Genomic DNA, 27,956 nt, shown 5'->3' on the forward strand with positions numbered 1-27,956 from the left:
AACTGTAGAAATTAGTGAGAGTTGTTGGGGACATTCCCAAGCCTCCTAAGGATGTAGAGGCATTGGTGTGCTTTCTTGGTCGTTGCCACAATATGGGTGGTCCAGGATATTTTGCAGGTGATTTTTACTACTAGGAACTTGAAGCTTTCAACCATCTCTATTTCGGTGCCGTCAATGTATACTGGGGTATGTGTACTGCTTCGCTTCCTGAAGTCAATCACTATCTTCTTCGTCTTTCTGACATTGAGAGAAAGGCTGTTGTCTTAACATCAGGTCACGATGTTCTCAATCTCTTTCCTGTACTCCGGCTTGTCATTATTTGATATTCAGCGCACTATGATGAAGTCGTCTGCGAAGTTGTAAATTGAGTTGGAATTGAACTTGGCTGCACAGTCGTGAGCGTATAAGGAGTAAAGAAGAAGGCTGATAATGCATCCTTATGCAGCAGCAGTGTTGAGGATAGTTTGTCACCTATCATTGATTGGTCAGTTAAGTCGAGGATCCTGTTGCACAGATTAGTGTTAACTACAAGATCCATGAGTTTGATGATGAGCTTGGATGGGATATTGGTGTTGAAAATAGAGCTGTGCTCTATGAATAGAAGTATGATGTCAGTTTCTTATCCAGGTGCAAGAAATAAATTTTCCAACTCAATGGGCTACAGTTTTGTAATTTAGTACAATTAAGACATTAAGATGCTTAGATTTTTGATTATTGAGGCATTCAAATGATATATGGTCCCCGTGAGGTCGGTCATGACATTATTGAATGCTAGTGCAGGCACAAGCAGCTTTATCCCTGTTTCCTGTTTCTGTATAATCTTCTCCTTGTGTCATCGTCCCTCGGCAATGAACCCCTGGCAGTAACCCCCTTTGCAAACAACTTTTGCAACAATGCAGGACCATTGCATGCACTTGCATTTTCCAATGATTGTGCACCATTCTTCTCCTGCAAGTAGTGTCGACTGGTTAGCCAAGACCAGTCAAAAAGCATCCATAAAATGGATGAGACAACATGCAATATTGAGCATGTTGAGAGGAAATATCATCAGATTGGGCACTTTCTAATGGCACTACAATTCTACATTCAAAACTTACATCACTATTTCATACGTTCTAAGAATGAACTTTTAAAATACAAACACAGTCCTTGCCACCCATGCCCTTGTCCAAGAATAGAAATGGAATGGCTGGCTTGCTAATTGCTTCATGGGGCAGCTATAAAGACATGAACAGATAAGGATTCCATTTCCTTATCTAAAGGACACTGATAAACTATTTGAGTGTATACAACACTCCAACAGATTTCTGGTTCTCTAGCTGACACCAGCTTCTCATTTACAGTTACATTTAATTGAATTCTAATTCTCAAATCTCCATGTCATGAACTCACTATCTCGATCATTATCTAGGCCCTTACATTTCTAGTACACTAACACTACATAATTGAAATCTATAATTGCTCATGGTTGCTTACCCAAGTCATCTCCCTCAGGAATAATGACGTAAAGCAACCTCTCTCCAGTTTTCCCAAAGCCCAAATGATTTGTCTGCAATTATGATGAGTTAAAATATAATTATTCAATCTGAAAACTGATTATTTTCATGCACCTATTATTTGTAGTGTCATAAATTAAGCATGCAATCTTAATCAATGTGAGCCATCACAAGTTCATTAACTGAGCACTCGGTGTATGTGTTGCAAATTAAATTTCTCTCGAAGAACTGTGGGCACATTTCTGAATAAGTAATTTTAATTACCTCAGTATAGTGATCAGATCCACTTGTTATGTCCTATACATGTAAACGGATTGACAAATGCCTAGGGTTTGTATTGTCAGGTAGCTGACACATGAAGTGTTGGGTGCTAAGTTACTGAGAACGGATATTTCCAGGACCAAATGTGGCCAAATTTACATTAAACAAGTGTTTAAAATCTGTTTTTAAATCTATTTTAATCAAATAGAATAACAGATGGAATATTAGAGATGATATTCATGCCGGAATGAAAAGATTCAATTATACGTATTTTATCTTTTTTTTTTTTTTTTGTTTTGTTTATTTTATTACAAGTTACAATACAAAACAGTACAGTGGAACCTAATTTTAGGTGCCAACTATGTCATACCATAATCCATTCTATGTACAACCTCTAGTTTTACGTTATGAAAAGGAAGTAAGCAAGACAAGAAAAAGAAAACAATAGAAATAGGAAAAAGTGGGAAAATAGATGGTAGAGTGTAGAAAAACGTGAAGTGTATATATAAAAAAGAAAAAAGAAAAAGAAAAAGTGGAAAGTAGAAATAGAAGAGAAGGCCCCTTAAAAGAGAATTTTTCAAATCTGTATTCGGAGATGTAGATCTATCCGCGTCATGTATTTTATCTTCTATCTATATTATTACTAAAACTCTCATTTTGACCACTTCTGGTCTGCATTGTTAAATTTCCACAAAAACGCTACCCAATATCACTAGAATTACTCGCCACATTACTCACCGTTCTCCTCAGCTCCAACCCACCAAGTTTTGTTCCGATCGGTGGAAGATTACAAAAGTTATGAAGGTTTTAAAAATCGTGAGATCAGCAGATTGGTCTTCTCGCCTGTTGATCACCATGAAGGTAACGCCCCTTCCGGTATCCGCTGGAGAATAAAGCCCCGGAGGCAGGGCTGAGTCCATGAGCACTTCCAGAAGCCGCCCGTCCAGAAGCCAGACGCCCGTCCAGAAGCCGCCAAGAATAAAGCTGAAGCAGCAGAGTGTGGGCTGTGTTCTGTGGGCGGGGGCTGGCTGTGTTCGCAGGTGGGGGCTGTGAGCGCGACAGGCGCCGGGGACGAGAGCGGCTGAGTGAGTCTGGAGCTGGGTCCTAGAGCCAGGAGTGTGGTCAGAGCCGGAGCCGGGAACCAGTGAGCCCACTTGCACACACCCCCTTCCCTACACCCTCCCCTCCCCTACACCCCCCACCCCCCCACACCCCCCCCCCCCCACCCCCCCCCCCCCCCCCCCCCCCCACCCCCACCCTCCCCCCCCTACACCCCTTCCCTACACACCCCCTTCCCTACACACCCCCTTCCCTACACCCTCCCCACCCCCCACCCCCCCCACACACCCCCTCCCCTACACCCCCCCCACCCCTACACCCTCCCCACAACCAACAACTCCCACACACACTCACACACACACACACACACACACACACACCCACACTCCCACACACACACACACACACACACCACACACACCCCCTCCCCCACCCCACTCCCCCCCCCCCACACACACCCCAATCCCCCTCCCCACACCCCCCCTCCCCCCCACACACACCACACACCCCCCCTATCCCACACATCCCGCCCTCCCACATACATACCCCCCTCACTCCCGCACACTTTCCCCTACCACACACACACCCTCCCCCCACCCCCCCTCCTACATACAGCCCCTCCCCTACCCCCACAACCCCCCTCCCCCACACACACCACATCCCCCCCACCAGCCCCGACAGGCCCCGCCTGAAGCCGTCCCCGTCTCCCGGCTACAGAACACTCCTGCCGTTCCGTTGGGGGAACAGGTGAGTGGTGGAATATTGCATTGGAGAATGGGATGCGTTGGGGGACCAGGCCTCCCGTGTGACTGGGACCCACTAAATATCATGTGCAATTAAGACATTTGAAACAGTTTTGTAAAACATTGTCGGCTGAACTCTAACCCCATTCACTTTTCAAGCTTGGATTTAGTTGTTGGCCTGAAGGAGAGCTCATCTCTTCATCAAGTGTTTGCTGAATTTGCTGTGATGAAACGCTGAGGCTGTAGTTGGGGGGGAACAAAAAAAATTGCTTCCTTGCCTCATTTGTCAGCATTCACAGGCCTGATAATGCAGCAAGGCTCAGCGGTCGAGAAGAATAAGGTCTGAAGTGTTAACTTGATTCCTTCAGAGCTTCCAAACTGTCAACTGTCATAAAAATCACAATAATTAAGCCACAAACAGCTCAAGGCAAATCAATCTGTAGTTCGCAAATCGACTTGTACGGCAATCTGTTGGGAAGATGAGACTGTACACTTGTAAATTTGTTTATCAATACAATGTTGCACAGTACATCCACATGTTAAGTTGCAGCATAACAAATCTATAGTTCAAATGAGACTCCCAACTGGGTGGTTCTTGTTCACATCTCCCAGTACAGAGTATACCAAACAGAGGCCAGAAGCTTTCCATAAAGAAAATAACTGCAGTTAAATCAAGCTGGATGCTTCTCAATATTTTGACTAGTGTTAACAGACTTAAGAATAGGCAGGCTCTCCACCCTGGGAAAAAACGTCCTAGTTTATGGAAAAATAGAAAATTACAAGTTCTTTAACCGGAGGGCGTGAATCTATGGAATTCATTGTCGCAGAGAGCTGTGGAGGCCAAGACATTGGATATTTTTGAGGCAGAGGTTGATAGGTTATTGATTAATAAGGATATCAGAGGTTACAGGGAGAAGGTAGGAGAGTGGGGTTGAGAGGGAAAAATAGATCAGCTGCGAAGTAACTCAGTGGGTCAGGCAGCATCTCTGGAGAAAAGGAATAGGTGACATTTCAGATCAAGACCCTTCTTCACATTGAATCGGGGAAAGGGAAATGAGAGATCTAGAAAGATCTGTTCATTTATCCAAGAGCAGTGATTTACAATGAGGCTACCTTATTCAGTTTGGATGTGTAAGGAAAACAATTTAATGCAATGACATTTACTAGCTGTCATATAAGAGGACTAAAGCAATTACACTTCCTCATTACTATTTATCAGATTTTAAAACAAGCCTTTTATGACTTTGTCATGCATATTTTGCTAAAATGCAAATGTTTAGGGAAATAATAATCTGTCATGTGTGGTAAAAGGGTTACATCGCAGTATTTTAATTTCATGCTGTGAATTTGTACGTGCAACTTGATAACATTGTACTTGAGAGCTGGACGTGTGTTAGATGCTGAGGTTGGAATCTGCTGCAGGAACAATTCAATAAAATAAATTGGTTGTCATTTTTAGAATGGAATATTGCCAAAATTCCACTGAACACATTAAATATTCTAACACTAATATTCTCTTGAGGTATATTTCTAAACTTCAAAATCAAATACTTGCCAGAGCATTTATTAGTCTCTTCCAAACGTAATTGGCTCATTTGTCAAATTTACAGAATAAATGTTTTCTGTGTTCTTGTGTCCTAAGCAAACTCAATCTATGATTGAAAGGCCCACCACCTGGAAGGCTTGATAATTAATAATTATTTCTTGATAATTGTTATTATTACTTGCTAATTGATTTTTTGTGAAGGGTTATCCATTCCAGTTCAGAGAAGATGTAGTGGGTGGGTTTATTGCCCATTGTTTATTGAGTTTATTGTTTATTGAGTTTTGAATCCCATATGCACAAGTGCAGTGAGGTACAGGCACAATGAATGAATGAAAGAATGAATGAATGAATAATGAATGAATTAATTAATAGCTTTAAGTTTATTGGCCAAGTATTCACATACAAGGAATACAAAGTCCTGCTCACTACAGCATCGCAGGCACATAGACCAAGCAACAAGCAAACCAAATAAATGTAAATTACACACAAATACTGTCAGACAGTGAAAAGAGAAAATAATGTACAAAACAAGACATTAGTGGCAGGCACAATAAGAAATAAAGTGCTCGGTCGAGCAAGAAGTGATCCATGGTGTTCCGTCGTAAGATAGGATTGGGATATGTAGACCTGATAGGAAAGTAGCTGGATGAGATGTGAACTCAGTATCTTGCCATCTGACGAAATTCCAGGTACATGCGTTTTGAAAAACAAACTAACATTTTGATCAAGTAATTTTCAGATCTCTAATTAAATACTAAATGATATTACAAATTGATTAAGTAGTCAAATAAACCAAACAAAATCTGCTCAGTGGCCTTGATGAATCTTATAAAATGGTCAGAATTTGAAGCAATGGCATAAAGCGGAGGCTAGAAGATGACTGCCTAATTCAATTTTCAGATTAAACCAATTTCCTTAATTAAGCATTTCTTAAAGAGACCTTTTTACAGAGAAGCTATTCTACAAAATGCAATAAATATAAATTATTGCACCCATTAATGTATCTAAAGTATTTCAGAAACTTCATTAAAATTCTAATGACAATCTGAATTATTTTAAGTGAGCTTGATGGTTGATGAGTGACAGTTGCTTCATTGAAAACATTGATCAGAATTTAAATTTATTCTCTATTTGCATTGGAGTTAATCTAATCCATAAGCATGGTTAAGGCGGCACAGTGGCCAGAGATCTGGGTTTGATTCTGACTACGGGTGTGTATGTATGGAGTTTATATGTTTCCCCTGTGACCACGTGGGATTTCTCCAGGTGCTCCAGTTTCCTCCCACACTCCAAAGATGTACAGGTTTGCAGGCAAATTTGCTTTGGTAATAGAATTGTAAATTAGCCTAGCTTAGTGTGTGGGATAGTGTTAGTGTGTGGGAATCGCTGGTCGGTGAGGACACGGTGGGCCAAAGAGCCTGTTTCCACATTGTATCTCTAAACTAAGTCTATTTTGAAGATGCAGTTCTATCTGTTCCATTTATTACAAAAAATACTTTCTTTACTGTAGGGCTGAAGATGCAACAAGATACTTGAAGATTTGAAATATACTTACACCATATTTTGATCACTTGATACCTGCCATTAAAGTACGCTGTGGCCTTGTACTCTCATGAACAGCACATGACAATACACAGTGTTGCACTACATTAGGAAACTTAAGAACAATCAGACCTAGTGGCTGTAGAATTTAGTTGTGGTTCAGCAGCTATTTGGGAGTTCAAATCCCATTGATTCTTCAGAGATCAGTAATGGGCTTGTCCCACTCAGGTGATTTTTCAGGCGACTGCCAGCGATTGTCAAGTTGCCAGCAGTCGCCTGAAAAACCAGCAACTGGGACGGCGACTGTCAGAGTGGAACACACACACCACTTCCTTCACCACCCATTATGCAGGCGGAGGACAGGGCAAGTGGGGGGAGCGCTGTCTGAGTGAAATTCACGCGGTGCAAAGCTAAGGTGATACCGCAATGAACAGGAAGGTTGGCGCTGTAATTAAGATGGCTAAAGCACAGTGTACGGTAAGTCGTTTAAAAGAGGGGGGGGAGGAGGGGAGAGGAGGGGAGAAGGAGGGAGATGGAGTGGAGACAACCTTTAAGAAGCCAGAGATACATGGCTGTGAAGCTCGCCGCACATCGGTTATCCTTGGTTCTGAAAACTACTGCTTACGTTGTTTTTCCCCAACGAGCCAAAGAAGTTCCCGGTCAGCACTGGCTACAAACTACGAGAAAATAAGAGAACCTTCGACCTCCTGGCAACCCACTAAGACCTCCTGGCGACCCACCTATGGTATGAGCATTCTCGCTACTCTCCATGGCGACTTCATTCTCGAACCCTCAAACATGTGGCGACCATCTAGCGACTGCATAGTCTCCTGCAGTCACCTAAAAAGTCGCCATTGCGACAGGCGCATAAGTGGTCTAAATATATCTTGGCCAAGATTTCAAAAGCACAATTAAAACCATTCAAAAAACTGCACAGAAATAAACAAACCAACTTTATTCATGACCTTCAATTGTCTTTTGCAGGTCTTTGCCCATTTTCATTCTTAAGGGTCTCACTGAAACTAATTAGGTTGATTAAACGATTTATCTCCAGTGATAAAGGGCCAAGAAAGCCCAGCTTTGAACCATCCAAATTTCTAGGTTCAGCAGCATTCTGGCTGAATGGCCGTCGGGCAATGATAAGGAAACTGGGGAGGACAATAGCATAGTCATGGGGAATGTCATCCTGACACAGGATACCTAGACATGCACCTATTTCTCCCCATCCCCAACATTACTTCCTCTGGTTTCACAATATGTAACTCTTCCCACCTTCTGACTTTTTAATCTCAGGCCTTTATCCAACCATCTGTTAACGACACTTTGTCCTGCATTCCCTCTCTTCCAGCTTTCTTTCACCCCTCCACCACCATAATCGGTTTGAAGAAGGATCCCGACCTGAAATGTCACCTAGCGATATTCCCCAGGGAATATGGGTGCTGAGTTATTCTACCACTTTATGTCCTTTTTTGTAAACCAGCATCTACAGTTCATTGATTCTAGATGGCAACCATGCTTTATGAAACCACTGCCAGCAGTTATAATCAGTTGTAACACAGTCAATAGTCAATAGTCAGTTTTATTCGTCACATACACATATAAGTGCAGAGAAATGAATTTGCCAGCAATGGTACAATTAAAAAAGTACACACAATACACAATAAGATTTAACACAAACATCCACCACAGCATTCTTCACTGTGGAAGGCACAAAGTTCAGTCAGTCCTCCTCCACTGTTCACCCGTGGTCGGGGCCATAAACCTCCGCAGTCACTGCTATGGGCGGCCGGCTGGATATACAGGCCCTCTCGTCGGGACGGTCGAACACACTCCGCGGCTTGGAGGTCCCGAATCGAGGCTTTCTTACCGGAGACCGCGGCTTCAGGATGTTGTAGGCCGCTGGTTGGCGGTCGAAGCTCTTCTATCCCCGGCAAGGGCTCGCCCACTCCGCAATGAAAAGTCCACGCTGCGCCCCACTGCTGAAACTCTGGGCCCGACTCCGGAAAAGGCCGCTCCAATCCATGGTGTTAGGCCGCGAGGGAGACGACATGGAAAAAGTCGCCTCTCCGTAGAGGAGGCGACCGAAAGCGGTTCCCCCCCTTTTCCCCCCTCACCACCCTCCACACAAGACACACTGAGAGACACTAAAACAAACATTTGGACACCAAAAAAAAACAAAAAAAGTAGAAATAACGAGCACGCTGCTGGCAGGGTAGCTGTCTCACAGCACCCCCACCAAACTATAAAGGTTACTGGGTCATTGTGTGTGATATGACTTCTCTCATCTTTAATGTACAAAGCCATATTAGCAGCAAGCTTATCTTGCTTGGGAAATGTCTCTGAGCTGCCAGTGATTCAGATTCAGATTCAGATTCAGATTCAATTTTAATTGTCATTGTCAGTGTACAGTACAGAGACAACAAAATGCATTTAGCATCTCCCTTGAAGAGCGACATAGCAAACGATTTGAATAAATAATAATAAGTGTCCGGGGGGGGGGGGGGGGGTGGTGATTGGCAGACACCGAGGTACGTTGTTGAGTAGAGTGACAGCCGCCGGAAAGAAGCTGTTCCTCGACCTGCTGGTTCGGCAACGGAGAGACCTGTAGCGCCTCCCGGATGGTAGGAGGGTAAACAGTCCATGGTTGGGGTGAGAGCAGTCCTTGGCGATGCTGAGCGCCCTCCGCAGACAGCGCTTACTTTGGACAGACTCAATGGAGGGGAGCGAGGAACCGGTGATGCGTTGGGCAATTTTCACCACCCTCTGCAATGCCTTCCGGTCGGAGACAGAGCAGTTGCCATACCATACTGTGATGCAGTTGGTAAGGATGCTCTCGATGGTGCAGCGGTAGAAGTTCACCAGGATCTGAGGAGACAGATGGACCTTCTTCAGTCTCCTCAGGAAGAAGAGACGCTGATGAGCCTTCTTGATCAGAGTAGAGCAGGTAAGGGGATCGTCGCTATTTTTCCTATTCTAGGGAGACACAGGGCGTCGCGGTGTGCCCGCGCCGCCGCCATTTTGTAAGGTAGTTTGCAGTGTATTACCCAGGCACTGACTGGTTTCTGCTTAAGCTGCAATGGAATCTGAGACAGCATCCATGAGCTGCTGAATTGTATTAAGGCAAACAATAACAATTGGTACTGAAACAATTGGCATGCTAAAATCGTAATAACATGCAGGCTGGGTGAACTCAGTAGGTTGTCTGCACTTGATTGAAAGCAAGCTAATTGCTTATCTCAATCCTAGCACCCATTTCCTAGAAATATCCAATTTATGGAATTGTGTCATTCTATAGAAAAGATACTTGAAATTCAATTAATAGATGGGATCTGTTTAATTTATTGCCATGGTGCTGTACAATCAATGATGCCATTAAAGATAGAAACGTTATGAGTCTGGCCCTCTCTGCATTTTAATATGGTCATCGATGATCATTCACCAGTGCCCCACTTCTTCCGCCCCCCACCCCCCATTATCCCTGGATTTCTTTGGCACTGTTGCCAGTGATTACATAAAGTAATAGACCTTGAATATATTTTAGTTATTTATTCCTGAATAAGTCCTTGAACATATTTAGTTATCTGGCCCCTCTGTGGCCGAGGATGGTACGGGGTGAATTTCTCCTTGTCTCAGTTCTAAGTGACATGCCCTTGTATCCTGAGGCTGTGACCCCTGTTTCTGGACTCTCCAGACTCAGGGAGCACCCTCTCTGTGTCTAGTTTATCTAATGCATTTTCACTGTGAATCTTCATCCTGCTGGAAGTGTGTTTGGACTTCATCGATGAACTTTGTTGGACACCATTACTTTAATCATTTTCACTGTATTAACCTTAACATTAATATTTGCCTTAGAAATGGGAAATGTTGGAAATACACTGCAGGATATTCAGCAGCTCTGAAGAGAGGTGTAAAATTTCAGCTGTAAAAATCAAATTACCCACTTGGCTCTAAAATGGAAAATCTATTTTAAACATTAACTTACTCTTTCACCCTAAAGTAAAGCACTCAATGAAAGAACCGTGAAGATAGATAGAAAAATTATGGAGTAACTCAGCGGGACATGTGGCCCTTGTGGCTAAAGGGATCAGGGAGTATGGAGAGAAGGCAAGTACTGGATACTGAGTTGGATGATCAGCCATGGTCATATTGAATGGTGGTGCAGGCTCGAAGGGCCGAATGGCCTACTCCTGCACCTATTTTCTATGTTTCTATGTTTCTATGACAGGCAGCATCACTGGAGAGAAGGAATGGATAATGTTACGGTCAAAACCCTTCTTTAGACTGAGAGTTGGGGGAAAGGGAAACAAAATATATAGATGATGATGTAGGGAGATATAGAACAAAATAATGAAACATATGCAAAAAAGTAATGATGATAAAGGAAACAGGCCTTTGTTAGCTGTTTGCGAGATGAGTAAGAGAACCTGGGGCGACTTGGGCGTGGGAGGGATGGAGAGAGGGAATGCAGGGGTTATTTGAAGTTGGAGAAATCACACAAGAATGGTGAAGAATAGTTGCTTGTAGTTTTCTATTCAATGTCTTTCATAGCAAGACGATCAAACCCAGTGATGCATTTTACAACACTTGCAGGATGACATGTATGGAGAATAAGAGAGGAATCATCTTTGACCAGAATTATCCGAAGAGAAAACAATTGGTTCTGCTGAGTACTCCGAGCAGGATATGGCATGTGGTCTGTTTAAATACACAGATACTTGACAGACTTGTATTGGGGTTTTTTTTTAGCGCCAGTGGTTGAGGGAAGACCTGAAAATGATATAAGGTAATTCGAAGCATAGATACGGTAGACAGTCAAAGCCTTTTTCCCCCAAGGTGGTAATGTCAAAGTGTAGAGGATATAGTTTTAAGTTCAAGTTCGAGTTCATGTTTATTGTCACTTAACCAATTAAGGTACAGTGAAATTTGAGTTACCATAAAGCCATACTAAGTTTGTTTGCTCATGTGTCAGACGATGTAGCTCGCTGTTGGCTTCTGTCGTCGTTCAACATGTTGACAGAATTGTCGCCAGACGCGTCACATACTGCATCGCATCGTCGCTTCCAGGGATCGCCACGAGGAAGCTTCTGTCATGATCCCCGCCAAACTAAGTGAAAAGCTACAACACATACAGCCACATAAAATAAAATGTCATAATTCCTCACTGTGATGGAAGGCAATGAAGATCAGTCATCTTCCTCCTTTGTTTATCTGTGGTGGTGGGGGCCTTTGAACCCTCCGCAGTTCGCTGCTGCCGACAGGCTGATGTCCAAGCCCTCGTGTCGGGATGATGGAAACTCCGGCGTCGGGACGGATCGGAACACTGAAGCACCACGCTGAAGCATGGAGCTCCCGCGTCAGCCTATTCTTGCCAGAGACTACGGCTTCACAGTGTTAAAGTCCACAGGCCCCGCGGTCGGATAGCTTTCTCGGGCGATCCTCGGCAAAGGATTGCCCGCTCCGCGATGGTAAGTTCACGCCGGCGGCTTGAAGCTCCGGGCCGGTCCCCGGGGAAGGCCGCACCACTCCACGTTGTTAGCCGTAGGGAGATGCGATGGAAAAAAATAGCATCCCTATCGAGGTAAGTGGCTGAAAATGTTTCCCTCAATACACCCCTCCCCCCCTGCATCCCCCACATACAAGGGTGATTCTTCAGTAAGTTTCTGAAGTTTCTGGAAACCCAATTATAAAACTTAAATTTTTGCAACTTTGAATGTTGTTTCACATAGATGAACATCTGAGCATAGGAAAATCTGTTTAACGCAATCTTTTAGAGAATTTAATTAAATTTTTCCTCTTCGTTGTCCAGGTTGCCCATTGTATTCAGTCATATCCATCGCATTTTTATGATAAACAATGTAAAATATAACAGATTTAAGAATATAAAATCAAATTGTTGTCGCACTTTCAAATTGTAGAGTATCTTCCTCAAATAAACCACCAAAAAATACTTTTCCATTCTAACGCACTGATTTTAAACCTTCGTAGTAGTTTACTGCTGAAAAAAGTGGTGATTTTCAGCCAGAATGGTAACCGTCACATAACCTTTCACCAACTTCCTCTAAAACAATATTAACTTCAGATGAATAGACAGAAGCATACTGTTCATTTATCAATTACAATTCATAATTATGGTCATTGTTGTATTATTTTACACATTATGAGCATAAAATACTCATGTGATAGATATGACTCCTCATGATGGAGATGATCAATTTCGGTAGTGCCACATGATGGAGATGGCTAAAACTATCTTTAGGATTAGGGTTAAGGCTAGGGTTAGGGCTGGGGCTAGGGTTAGGGTTATTCACATCATCTGCAAACTATGTGCATGGACAGGAGCCCCAGGAATTATCCCGTGGATCAACTTACGGAGCTAACGGGCCGGGACACTCCCGGTGAACATGAACACTCCCGTGGACTGGGAATGGGAGAGGAGAAGGGGGGGGGGGAGGGGAGAAGGGGACGGCTGCGGGAGGTATTAACCTATCATGTCCATCAAGGTCATCTCTGTCACTTACCAACAATCTCCCGTACTCCAGCTTCGACTCCATCTCCAGCTCCAGCCGGTCACAAAGGCCGTTTGCAGCCAATACCTCTTCCCGTGACCCTATGTCCCTCTCCACGCCCGGCCCTCTTCAGCCCCCTCCCATCCCCCCTGGGTGACAAGTGCTGAAGAGGGCCAGGTTTGCAGAGGGATATAGGGTCACGCGAAGAGGCGATGGCTGCAACATGTTGGCCTTTGTGTCCGGCTGGAGCTGGAGGTAGAGGTGGAGCTGGAGCTAGATGGATATCGGGGGTTAAGTTACAGAGATGGCCGTGATGGACATGGAGATGGAGCTGGAGTCCAGGAGATCGGGGGTAAGTGACGGAGATGGCAGTGACGGACATGGAGCTGGAGCTGGAGTCTGGGAGATCAGGGATAAGTGACATTTAAGGTTAGGGTTAAGGTTAGCATTAGCGTTAGGGAAGAAAAGATAAGCTTGAGGAGCTGGAGATGGAAATGGAGCTAGATGGATAGCGGGGATTAAGTTATGGAGATGCCCGTGACGTGTGTGGTGGCCCAAGCCTTTAGCCCAACATCGGGGGGAAAATTAAAAAATAACACTTTATTAATTTAGGGTTTAATCTTTATTTATGAGGAGTATGTTTATTAACAATATAGAAAAAGAAGAAATGGGATAGAATTACGGATTTTCCTTATATACAGCATCAAAGTAGCAGAACACCAAAGTAGACATTTACTGACGAATCACTCAAAACACACAAAGAAAAAATTAAAACATACATTTAAGACATACTTAAAATAACAAAAACAGAAGGGACAAGACAGACTGTTGGCGAGGCGGCCATTACGGGCGCCACCCGGTGGTGAGAGGGAAAAGGATTCAAGGAGACATTGACAGCTGTCAAGACAAGTTTTTGTTTTAGATCGAGGATGGTGGGTGCCTGCAATACACTGCCAGAGGTGGTGGCAGAGGCAGATACGGTAGCAACATTTTAAAGTCATAGATGGGCACATGAATAGGCAGAGCGTAGAGGGATAAGGATCAGGCAGATGTGATTAGTGTATCTTGGCACATGTTTGGCATAGACATTATGGGCCAAAGGGCTTACTCCTGTGCTGTACTGTTCCATGTTCTATCTCGTTCGTTTTGTTTTTCACGTTTTTATAGGTATGTTACAATACTTACCTTCAGCGGCACTGCAATTCTGCCACTGGCCGTGTGCGTGATTTTGGCACCTTTGAGAGAGAGGGGGGGGAGGGGGGGCAAGGTTAAAATGCGTTATTTTTCCTACCTTGTCCTGGATTATATTTGGTTGGAGTGCAAACTTTTGCTGAAGAACCGTTCCAACGGGCGTTCTGTGTTTTTTTTTTAATCACCTGACTCGTTCAGCTCTGGAGTCATTTTAAAATCAGCTTCTAAAGCCGTCAACGCCGACAACGGGGACGGATTTCATGTAGGTGACAGGTAAAAGAAAGCTGTTTATTTTTATGTATAAAAGTGGTCGTTAAGATGCCTTTAGTGCACATTTTAAGTTGCGAAACTGTGATTTAGTCCCCATACCAACCGGCAGTGTTTTTCATGACGATATGGGGGTCTAAATCACTGCAAACCACAACGTTCCAAATGGTCGCATTCCAGAAAAACCCACTCGCAAGTTGATTTAAATGACCATTAATTTACAGGTATTAAACATTAAATTCCTTCCATTTGGCCTATTAATCCATGACAATGAGATTTAAAAATTATGTTATATTGTGAATTATTGTGTGAATGTTATTTGGACACTTAGGCTATTTAAAAATGTTAATCTATTCTTAAGAAATTGATAGATGTTTAGATCTAGTAATTGAATTTTGTAATTAGCTACAATTAGGTAACTAACTAATTATATGCTTTAATTTCAAGTTATCTAAGTAAGATTGTTTCTTATTTGTTTCAGAATGCTTCAGTCTATAATAACTGAAAATTTCTTTTAGTTCTCTTAATTTTTAAGGAAGTTATGGCCATTTGACTGTCCTCGATCACAGCTTTTATGTTAAGTCAATGGAAAAGCAATACGGAACAAGATGCTAATTTCCAAGTATGAAAATGGCCATAACTTTTTTAATACTGAAGGTATGAAAGTGAATTAGGTGACAAATGAAACTTATTTTTATGCTTTATCTGATGGGATAAATTACAGACTTGATTTTTTAAATCTCAAAATTTTGTAACATTGCTAGTTTTGGGATATCAGCACTTTGGGCACTTTGGGCAAAATTACCTCAGGACATGTTGGACATTTTCAACATTCATCAAGAGAAACAGGGATAAAGGGAAACTGCAAAATAAAATAGTTTCTTAAAAACTTCTCAACTTTCAAAAACCTATTTAAAATTTTTTGTATTTTGTATTTGTATTTTCAGTTTACATCTGGTCCATAGAGGACACAACTTGTATGTAGTGTGGGTTTATCCCATACCTATTCACTGCACTGGAAGCAACATATAACATTTATCACTGAGAAAGTGCGATAACAGAGTATGAATGGGTGATCAATGGTCAGCATGATTTCAGTGGGTAGATGGGCCCATCTCCATTCTGTATCTTTAACTAAAAATAAAAATCCAAATATCAGGTTCTACTTTTGCCACTCTAGCCCCAATCATCATTCTATTCAGCTAAAGCGTTCTTGTGTTACATTGCCCATGCTTTTCTGAGAAATGCAGGCAACTTTAGATCTCAGTAAAAGCTATCAAGTTTTGAAATTGTTCATGGAACAAAAGCCTCAAACTTGTTGACCTCTCTTCGCCGGTTGTTCCCCAGTTGTGTTCCGTGATTGGACACTCACTGGCGTTCACCAGCAGAGGGAGAACTTCCTGCAACCTTCCCGCTGATTCCTTTCTCAATCTGCTTCTGGTTAGAACAAGAACAGCAAGATATTCAATTAGGGTGGACACAAAATGGTGGAGAAACTCAGCGGGTGGGGCAACATCTATGGAGAGAAGGGATAGGCGACGTTTCGGATCCCGAAACGTCGCCTACTCCTTCTCTCCATAGATGCTGCCTCACCCGTTAAGTATCTCCAGCACTTTATGTCTGACCTTCGATTTTACCAGCATGTGCAGTTCTTTCTTAAACAAGATATTCATTTACTTGGATAGGAATGGCTCTGAGGGCAGTAATAATTCAGTGTTACACATGTTTGAATTAATCAACTTTGCTTAAAATTAGTGTTTTTGTGCTTTGAAATTATCAAGTTTTTGGATGTTCCCAACTATCGTGATCACTTAGAAACATTGAAAGGTCTTGATAAGTTTGACAGTCAGAAAAGCATTGGGTGCATCTTAATAAGCTGTCACTTTTCTTGCTGCTCTTTCAGGGTTGGGCTGTGTTCTGGCCGACCAACCTGATAGCAGGGCCAAGTGCCGCAGGTTGGATTGCAATGGCTTCAGGCAGTTAGTTATCACTGGCTGATATGAAATGGCTCATCAGCATCTATCCTGCAGATCGATTGTAAATGCAGACATTCTGCTGCAGATGGTGGATTCTGGCTCATAATTAACCCAACCACTGAAGTTATACTGAGTCTTCAAAGAAAAAGGTAGCTCAGCAACTTTATCAGGCTCTCAACATTAGAAACGGCTTGTAGTAATTAATCTGCTTTAAAGGAGAGACAATGCATTACCTTGTACTTCTACTTATCAATCAACATTACTACATATTGAGGATTATGGATTACAAAATATTACGATCCGTTTAATTTACTTGGGTGCCACTGGAACTAACCAGAACCTGCTTCTGAGTAAAATATTTTCATCTCATCATGAATTTACCAGTACAAGAATTAATGGGTAAAGAACCATGCCAAGTGAGCTTCATGGATTTAAAAGGGTAGACTATTAAATGTTAGTGGATAAGAATTTAATGTAACAGCATATGAAATTCGATGATTTATATTCCATACATAATTTTGTAAGTACATTTCTACTGCTGAATGACTCATGGTGTTTCACTATATTTTTAAGAATGTAATCTTACACTCTTGACCAAGTTGCATTATCTTTATTATTTGGTTCAATGATTTAAACAGATGATGCATTCACAGGATAATGATCTAACCAGGGTACTTGTAAAAGGGAAGAGCAGAATACAATTGTAATGTTTGGTATTGCAGCAGCTGTCAAAACATCTGTTGTAAATCCATAAGCAGGCTCATCAATTGTTGTGCTGTATAATGGTTGGCACTGTGGTCATGATATTCTCGTCAATTTGATATGTCTTGAATCCACTCTACAGCACATCACTTTAATAATAATGCAAATCAATATTTTGAATGTTTAAATGTACTTATCATTTTAATGATGGTGCCTTTTTCTCTTTTTGTTATTATCCCATATTGATGTCCCACATTTGCTCCGTGATTTTGACATAAAGTATGACTACAGTTTGGGTCAGTTGGGTCAAGTTTATTGTGAATGCAATTTAATTGCATAGGAAGATAATGATAAAGGACATGAACTGTGCAGGCTTGCAGTTGAAGCTCCCTATTTGTCCCAAGAAAAATAAATTATGTTACCCTCTCCATCAGTGTAATAGCTAACAAATTTAATTCTCGTGAAAAGAAAAGAAATTTCATTCTCATGAAAAGACTACTTGCTCGTAAATGTTTAAGCTTGGAAATGAAAATGTGATATTACTGTAAGAAAACTGTGCTTTTATTATTGCTCTATTCACATACTTGACAGATGCACTGACCTGTTTGTTAAAAGTGTTAACATATATATTAAGTTTGCAATGGAGGAATTTGATATAAATCCATTAAAGAGCTTGCAGTGAATGACTGTTTCGTAGTACATTATGTGTGGGGGTGCACTTATCTTTCCAAATGCAGAGAAACTGGCAATTCAGCAAAAAAAATTACTATCTGCTACCTCACCTGAAAGTGATTAGGACTACCACTGCCGATGTGTTGCTACCAGCACCAGTTAGTTTGGTGGTTCTTGCTTCACCAAGGAATTCAATCATTTAACCCATGACCTATCGGTGGGCGGCGCGACCGATGTCGCAGCGGCCTCTGCAGTCTGTCTGTGTTTTTTTGTTTTTTTGTCCTGTTGAGGGTTTAGTTTGTAGCTGTTTATCGGTTTTTTTTTTTAATGTGTATGTGTGGGGGGTGGGGGGTGGGTGGGGGAAACTTTTAATCTCTTCCCTGCATGGAGACCCGACCTTTTCCCTGTCGGAGCTCCGTTGCCATTGGGGCCTAGCGCCGTGGGGCGGCCTCCACCGGAACGACCTGGAGGCTCAAGTCACGGAGCCTGTGGAGCTGGGGAGCTGCTGTGGAGCCACGGAGCCTGTGGAGCTGCTGAGGAGCTGAGGAGCTGCTGGGGAGCTGCTGTGGAGCCTGCTGTGGAGCTGCTGTGGAGCTGCTGAGGAGCTGCTGAGGAGCTGCTGAGGAGCCTGCCATGGAGCTGCTGAGGAGCTGCTGCAGACTTACCTACGTGGAGCTGGCCGGCTTCGGGGCGTGGAGAGGCGGTGGCGCGTTGCTGCGGCCCGGCTCCGGTGGATGGTGACACCGGGAGCTCGCGGATCCCCGGGGGGAGGCTGCTTTGCAGGGCACCGGCAGCGGCGACTTCTCCCGCCTGAATTGCGGGGTTGAGAGTGACCTGGAGGGGGGCCCTACAACGCACGGCGCGGCCTTAATTTGCCGCGGACTAGCGCCCGCCGGGGGCTTTGACCTCGACGTCGGGAGGGAAATGGAGTGCAGGGGAGAGACAAGAACTTTGCCTTCCATCACAGTGAGGAGGAGAGCCACTGTGATGGATGTTTATGTGAATAGTTTTGGTGTGTGTTTTGGTTCTTTTATTGTATTGTATGGCTGCAGAAACTACATTTCGTTTGAACCTCATGTGAGGTTCAAATGACAAATAAAGGTATTGTATTGTATTGTATTGTATTGTATTGTATCCACCGTGTTAATTATAATGAGAGCAAGGAAGCTAAACAGAAAAAATAGAACCAGGACTAGGCATTTGACCCCTAGTGTTTGTTCTACAAGTCAGTAAGATATTGTCCAATCTTTTACGTCAGCATTATATTCCTTTAATTAGTTATAGCCCTAATTCTCTTAATAACTATCAGTCTTTATCTTGAACATATCACACACAGTAACTGAGACCCCACAGTCTTATAAGTAGAAAATACCAAAAAATCACCACCATCCAAAATGGGACGGCAGTGGCACTGCTGGTAGATCTACTGGTTGAGTGCCAAAGACCTGGATTTGATCCTGACTTTGGTTGTTGTCTATGTGGAGTTTGCACATCCTGTGACCATGTAGGTTTCCTCTGGGTGCTCTGGGTCCCTCCCACATCACAAGGACCTGTGGGCTGTAGAAGGCTTTTTATACGTACATTAAAAGCAAAAGGGTTACCAGGGAGAAGGTAGGGCCAGACAAGGAAAAAGGAGAGCATTTGTGTTTGGGAGCAAAATCTGTCAGCACAGTACTAAATGTTTATTTTGCATCAGTATTCACCAAGGAGAAGGATATGGGGGAAAGTGAGATCAGTTTGGCTGATACTAAAATATCAGGGCAGTTGGAGATCATGGAGGAAGTGGGGTATTGGGGCTCTTGAAGAGCATTAAGGTAGATAAATCCCTAGGGCCTGATGGGCTCTACCTCAGGTTATCAAGAGAGGCAAATGGGAAATTGCAGGGGTGACGAAGATCTCTGCATCTTCTCCAGCCATATTTGATGTCCTGGAGGACTGGATAGAAACCAATGTTGTTCGTTTGTTCAAGAAGGGAAGTAGAGGTAATCCATAGGCCAGTGAGTTTCACAACAGTGGAAGAGAAACTATGGTAAGGTCGTGGTGAAAATGTAGTATTCTAACATTTAGTATTCCAGGACAAGGGGTCACAGCTTAAGGATAAAGGGGAAATCCTTTAAAACCGAGATGAGAAGAACTTTTTTTTTCACACAGAGAGTGGTGAATCTCTGGAATTCTCTGCCACAGAGGGTAGTTGAGGCCAGTTCATTGGCTATATTTAAGAGGGAGTTAGATGTGGCCCTTGTGGCTAAGGGGATCAGGGGGGGTATGGAGAGAAGGCAGGTACGGGATACTGAGTTGGATGATCAGCCATGATCATATTGAATGGCGGTGCAGGAAACCATGGGCCGAATGGCCTACTCCTGCACCTATTTTCTATGTTTCTATGTTTCTATGTAACTGGAGGTTTGTGACATGTGATGTTCCGCAGGATCTGTGCCGTGACTTCTGTTGTTTATGACATAAATAAATGTGGATGGGGCAGTTTGTAAGTTTTCAAATGACAAGTTCAAGTTCAAGTTACATTTATTGTCACATGCACCAATTAGTACAGTGAGATTTGAGTTACGATACAGCCATACGAATAAAAACACAATACACAATAGAATTTAACATGAACATCCCCACACAGCGGAATCAACGTTTCCCACTGTGGGGGAAGGCAATAAAGTTCAGTCATTTTCCTCTTTGTTCACCCGTGGTCGGGGCCTTTGAGCCTTCCGCAGTCGCCGCTACGGACAGCCCGGTCATCAGGCCCTCTCTACGGGATAATCGGAGCTCCAGTGTCGGAACAGAAAAACACACTCAGCGGCTTGGAGTTTCCGAATCGGCCACTTCCTACGGGAGACTACGGCTCCCGAAGTCCACAGGCCGAACTGTACGGAGCTACAACACTGGCGACCCTCAGCAAAAAATCCCAGGACTCTTCGATGTTGTCAGCGCCACCAAGATTGCTGCAGTTTCAGACACTGAGCAAAGCCGTCAAGGAAAGCAGTTGAATATAGAGCATCTACAGAAATGAGTGGAGAAATGGTAGATGGAGTTTAATCCAAGCAAATGCGAGGTGTTGCACTTTGAGAGGTTAAATGTAAGGGGAAGATATACAGTTCATGACAAGATCTTTCACAGCAAAGTTCAAAGTTCAAATTGATTTGTCACATGCACCATAAGGTGCAGTGAAATGTAATTTACCATGCAGCGTTACAATTAAAAAAGGACACAATACACAACATAATTCAACACAGACATTCACCACAGCATTCTTCACTGTGGTGGAAGGCAATACAGTTCAGACAGTCTTCCTCCTCCTCCTCCCTTGTTCACCCGTGGTCGAGGCCCTGACCCTCTGTAGTTGTCACTACGGACGGCCCGCAGTTCCAGCCCTCTGGTCGGGATGGTCGGAATGCCAATGTCGGGACAGGTCGAGCACATCCTGCGGCCCGGAGCTCCCAAGTCGGCCACCTCCTTACCGGAGACCGCGGCTTCCAAATGTTGTAGGCAACAGGCCAGCGGTTGGAGCTCTTCTCCGGCGACCCCCAGCAAGAGGGGTCCATGATGTTACAGTCCCCATTGCGCCGCCGCTGACACTCTGGGCCCGTGATGTTAAGGTCCCGCTGCGGTTTAACGGCATTGATATGCATAAGGATCTTAGGGTCCTGATCTATAGCTACCAGGACTTGAAAGTGGCAACACAAGTAGATAGAGTGGTAAAGGCAGCATATAGTATGCTCACCTTCAATGGTCAGGGCATTGCATATGAGAGTCAGGAAGTCATGTTGAATCTCTATAAAACTTTGATTTGGAGTATTGCATGCAGTTCTGGTTGCCCCATTCCAGGAAGGATGTAGAAGCTTTGGAGAGGGTGTAGAGCAGGTTTAACAGAACGTTGTCTGTATTTGGGAGTATCAGCTACAAGGTGAGGTTGGACAAACCTGGATTGTTTTCTATGGAACACCAGAGGTTGAGGGGAGACCTGGTAGAAGTACATAAACTAAGAGGCATAGACAGGGTAGATGGTCAGAACCTTTCTCCCAGGATGGAAACGTCGTAAACTAGTGGGCAAAATGTTATGGTGGGAGGGGTGAAGTGCAAAGGAAATGTGCAGGCAAGATTTTATTTTTACATAGAATTTTTACATGGAGAGTGGTGGGTGCCTGGAACGTCTTGCCAGGGGAGGCAGTGGAGGTAGATGTGATAGTGGTATTTAAGAAGCTTTTAGATAGACACATTGATGTGCATGAAATGGAGGGATAAGGATCATGTGCATGCCGAGGAGATTAGTTTATCTTGGCATCATGTTCGGCACAGATCTTGTCGACTGACAGGCCTGTCCCTGTGCTGCACTGTTGTATGTTCTATGTAAATGAGCATTTAATTACAGAACACCCACCCTTTGACCTGTTGTTATCATTTCAATTAACTCGGGTGAGAATCTGGTCAAATCCCGAAATGTGCTGTTGGAAGATTAAACGGTGGTAATCTCTTTGAATGTCAACAATTCCGTTTGTTGGAGATTGAGTATGAAACACCACCAAAGTTGAGTATGTAAATGAGTATGTAACACCACCAAAATAGGTATTTTGCTGCAAGCAGATAGGTTTGGCTCATTATCTAAATCGACAAAATCTAAATTTTATGCGATCATCAGCAAACTTCTCAACCTATTGACGTTATAATGGGCAAAGATTATTGGCAAAGTATTAGAATATGTTTTTTTCAAATTTAGGAGATTACCATTCAACCCATTAACTCAACTGCATTCCCCCATTATTTTGTTTAAAATATGTTCCCTCTCTCATACCCATCAACATATTCCTGATTCTTTCACGATCCTTCTACACTTAGGGATACTAATTAATGGAACAGCATATCTTTGAGATGGAGGAATCTGAAGTTCACGAGGGAAGCCTGTATGGTTGCAAGAAGAATGTGTAAACTTCATACAGCACTGGAGATGAGAATCAAACCTAAGATCACCGAAGATGTGAAGTAACAGCACTACCTGCCAAGACATGACATTATATAGGAAGGATGCAAAGGCATTATGGAGGATCCAGAAAAAAACATACAACAGTTATTCCTAAGATGAAGGGCTAGAGTTACAAGGTAGATGAGAGAGGGTGCTTTTTTTGAAAGGAAAAAATTAAGGAAAGATTTGATAAAAGTGCATAAAACGATGAGGAATTTTGGCACAGCATATAGCATTCAGACCTGGTACAGGGCTTTGACCTAAAAATACGATAATTAATTTACATCCACAGATGCTGCTAAATCTGCTGGAATTCCTCCAGCAGGTTGTTTTTAACAACTGGCTGTTCCCTTTGATCAAAGTGATTAAGTTCTCAATGTCACAGGTATAAAATAAAAGACAGGTTACTTTAGAGGAGAAACTTTTATGTTAGGCATATAGTGGAATTTGGAATGCACTGCCTGCTGATGTTAGAGGAGGCAGGTTCCTTTGTGGCCAGCAAGAAGATACTGAAGAAGTGTATGATATAGAACAATTCACTGGACTACAGAGAAAGAGTCATAGGTAGAAGCTGAGAGTTGCTCTGGTATAAACCTAGCACAGACTTGATGGATGGAATGGCCACCTGCTGTGCTGTAATCTTTCTATGATTGGATCCAGGATTGTGCTGAATCACATCTATTGTGGTGTGTTAGGACTGAGGAGAATTGTTCTGCGATAATCATCTTCCTTTCAGGTTGGATACAATTCCAGTGAATGAGAAGCATTTATCATCAGCATTTTCAGTTTCTTTAAAGCTCAAGCTATCAAATGCCACCTTCATGTCAAAAGCAGTCGTTTTCACTTTATTTCTGGCTTTCAACTCGTTCAGCCATGTGTTTAAGGCAGAGGTATAAAGATCCTTGTCAAGCAAGACAGTGAAAGCAACCACATATAAACAGGTAAAAATCAGACACAGGCAGATGAATGGCTTCAAGGTCCTAATTCCTAGTTATGTAAAAGGCTGCAAGAATCCTGAGATCATGTAATGTTGATGAAATCCAAACATAGAAACATAGAAACATAGAAACATAGAAAATAGGTGCAGGAGTAGGCCATTCAGCCATTCGAGCCTGCACCGCCATGCAATATGATTATGGCTGATCATCCAACTCAGTATCCTGTACCTGCCTTCTCTCCATGCCCCCTGCTCCCTTTAGCCACAAGGGCCACATCTAACTCCCTCTTAAATATAGCCAATGAACTGGCCTCAACTACCTTCTGTGGCAGAGAATTCCACAGATTCACCACTCACTGTGTGAAAAATGTTTTTCTCATCTCGGTCCTAAAAGATTTCCCCCTTATCCTTAAACTGTGACCCCTTTTTCTGGACTTCCCCAACATCGGGAACAATCTACCTGCATCTAGCCTGTCTAACCCCTTAAGAATTTTGTAAATTTCTATAAGATCCCCCCCTCAATCGTCTAAATTCTAGTGAGTACAAGCCGAGTCTATCCAGTCTTTCTTCATATGAAAGTCCTGACATCCCAGGAATCAATCTGGTGAACCTTCTCTGATGAACCAAACTAAGCAATGGTGGGGAGGATATTGGTAAGTGGGTACATTTCCATAACATTTTTGATAGCTCCTCATCACTTTTAAAAAAGGCTACTTTGAATGCCCTTGCTATTGTGGACTTTGCAGTTGTAGGTAAATGTTCATACTATCGAGTAATGCTTCAGTTTTACTGCGCTGGAATTCATTAAGGCATGGCTAGTGCTGAAACACCTGTCATTGCACAATTACACCCACAACCAAAGAAAGTTGATATTGATTTTCATGGATCACAATATGTTTGGGGACATGACATGAGAATTAAGGGACAGAAGTTTAGGGGTAACATGAGGGGGAACTTCTTTACTCAGAGAGTGGTAGCTGTGTGGAATGAGCTTCCAGTGAAGGTGGTGGAGGCAGGTTCGTTTTTATCATTTAAAAATAAATTGGATAGTTTATGGATGGGAAGGGAATGGAGGGTTATGGTCTGAGCGCAGGTATATGGGACTAGGGGAGATTATGTGTTCGGCACGGACTAGAAGGGCCGAGATGGCCTGTTTCCGTGCTGTAATTGTTATATGGTTATATGGTTATATGGTTATATGGTTTGGAATGTTTAGAACGTACTGCATAACAGGAACAGGCCTTTCAGCCCACAATGTCAATATTGAACAGGATGCCAAGATAAACTAATCTCATCTGCCTGCATCTAATCTATCTTCCTCCATTTCCCGCCTATCCAAAGGTCAAAAAGCTTCAAACTCCACTACCATATTTGCCTCCATCTCCACCCCTGGCAGCATATTCTAGACACCCACCACCCTCAGAGTATAATTAAAAAAACATCCGCTGCATATCTCCTTTAGATTTTGTCCATTTTACCTTAAAGATTACTCCAGTCAACATTCCACACATAAAATAATTGAAAACTTTGATTCCCTTGTCCTTTGGCACTAATACTGCTGATACATTTGATGAGGAAAACTTCTTCCCAATAGAGCTTAAATTACTTTAACATAGTTATTCCCAAGCATATTTTTAGGAAAGAACACAGAAATTCCACTTGATCTTTCTAAAATTGAAATGTAAAGCCCCATTATTAGAAATGGAACTAAAATAACATTGAAATTCAAATAAATAAATCATAGACAATTATATTACCTTTTTTGTTTAAATGGCAAAAGTAGTTCATTATCCAGTAGAAGGTGTGTCCAATGTATAAAATAAGTGCCAAACTTAGTCACATCACAATTTCATCTGGTGACCAGTCACCGGGGCTATGTTGATGTATCTTTGTCTCACAATGACTCTGAAATTATGCGCCCAAGACTGAATTAATTTTAAATTAGAATTGGAAGGACCAGTTCCAGGGATTTCAGTTGTACAAATCTGAAGAATCACAGTCCTTTTAGGTTGTCCTGCATCTTATTCACATTTTGTTCATAATCACAGATGAATAATTAGTTTAGTTGAGAGATACAGCACGGAAACAGCACTTTGGCCCACCGAGTCCACGCTGTCCAGTGATCCCTATACACTAGCACTATCCTACACACACTAGGGACAATTTACATTTATATCAAGCCAATTAACCTATAACCCAGTATGACTTTGGAGTGTGGGGGGAAAACAAAAATCTCAGAGAAAACCCACGCAAGTCACGGGGAGAACGTACAAACTTTGTACAGACAAGCACCCGTAATCAGAATCCAACCCAGGTCTTTGGCGCCGTAAGGCTGTAACTCTACCACTACGCCACCGTGCCACTCTTATTATTGGTATTAATTTATTATTGTCATGAATGCCACGTACAATGAATAACTGTGGTTGAAATACAATCTTAGTGGTTGGATTATATCCTTTGATTCATGCTGCTAAAAGAATGATAGGAATTAATTAAGGTGCCAAATGTGTGAAGTCAAAATATTTGGAATACTCATTAACTGTACCTTCAGCCATAAAATTTTGTATTGACATGGGATACAAATCTGTGCATTGAACTATGCAATATCGAAGCACTTGGATTTCTTGACCAAATGATTAGAGCTGTGGAGTAAGAATGATAAATTGTTTTGTTTGTAAGAGAAAAATCAATCAGTATTAGAACTAGCATACTGAACGCATGACTACCAGATTATTAATAAAGTCTTCAAAGATTCTGCGAGGTTCTTGCCCACTACAAGGAGCTTTAAACCGCTTTTGTTAGTGGATCCAGATGTTTATACTATCTGGAGATGGTAGAGGTGTTTCAGGTTGTCCTTTTATCTAGACTCACATTGACTGAAATGTTTCGGTATGCTCCCCTGCTCTCTCGGTCAGTTTCTATAAGAAGATTATACTTAGTTCGCAACTGTACTCCATTGGGTTTACATGGTGGTATTTCAAAAGATCAAGCCGATTGTTGCTCTGGGGATTACCTTTATCCCTGCCTTACACAAAAAAAGGGAGGAGTATTTTATACTTGATAATGCAAGCACAGATTAACTTCACTGTGAGGATAAACTGAAAAAAGAGAAACTATGTTTTATTCCGTCTTTTTTATTTATTCATACAAACTAAGTAATATTTCTGAATGGTAATGAGCACTGTTATCAGTATTGTTGTCTGTATGTTCCTATGTCCCCATTTTAATGGACCAGTTGTTATTTTAAAATAAGAGGGAGGATAAAGGTCGCTCGTCACTTATCACAATTGACGCATTTTCAGCAGGTTATTCTCGAAATCGAAAGGTTGCTGCCTAAATAACATGGAACTGCTATTCTCATGAAAATCTCAGGATAGGCAATGCCATTGGAATGCAGTAAATGGTATGAAGTTGTCATAGTTGTGCAATGGATACAAATTGGTAATTATCACAAGTTTTAAGTCATTTTCAGTCGAAGTACTCATTTAGAATCAGAGGATTATATTATAGCACCAAAGAGACCAACAGGTCCATTAAGTCTATACAGGCTTCAGGTGGAGCAATCCCATTGAAAGCCTTGTCAATTATTCTCAAGTACCTATCAAATTCCCTATTAAAGGCACTACTATTTTATCACTAGCCTTACAGGCTGTGAATTCAAATCCATAACTACTGAATTACAATGTTTTCCTCATATTCCCCTCCTATTACTCCCCCATAATTTTAAGTCAGTATCCTCTGTTCCGTGAATGAGCATTCTTCATCATACCCTTTCTAAAACAGACAATTTCTTGTACACCTGCTTTTGGAAAATGTAACTGTTTGAAAAGTCAATTGGATTGCTTCTTCATATTGATATAGTTCAAAATGGGTTTCACTTTATAAGAGAAACACAATAATTACCATTTTCATGTTGCTTTGTGTCACTTGAAAAACCTGATAGATCATATGCTGCTCCTGAAACCCCAATGTGATTTCTGCCTGGCTATTATAGTGATGCTCTCACCCCATGCATTCACCTGCAAGTTCTGCACAATAAGTAAATAGCCACCTCCTTGCCCTGACTGCGATAAAACTAACTACCACCAGCCT

This window comes from Leucoraja erinacea, chromosome 5 (genome assembly GCF_028641065.1).
Source record: "Leucoraja erinacea ecotype New England chromosome 5, Leri_hhj_1, whole genome shotgun sequence".
Lineage (NCBI taxonomy): Eukaryota > Metazoa > Chordata > Chondrichthyes > Rajiformes > Rajidae > Leucoraja > Leucoraja erinaceus.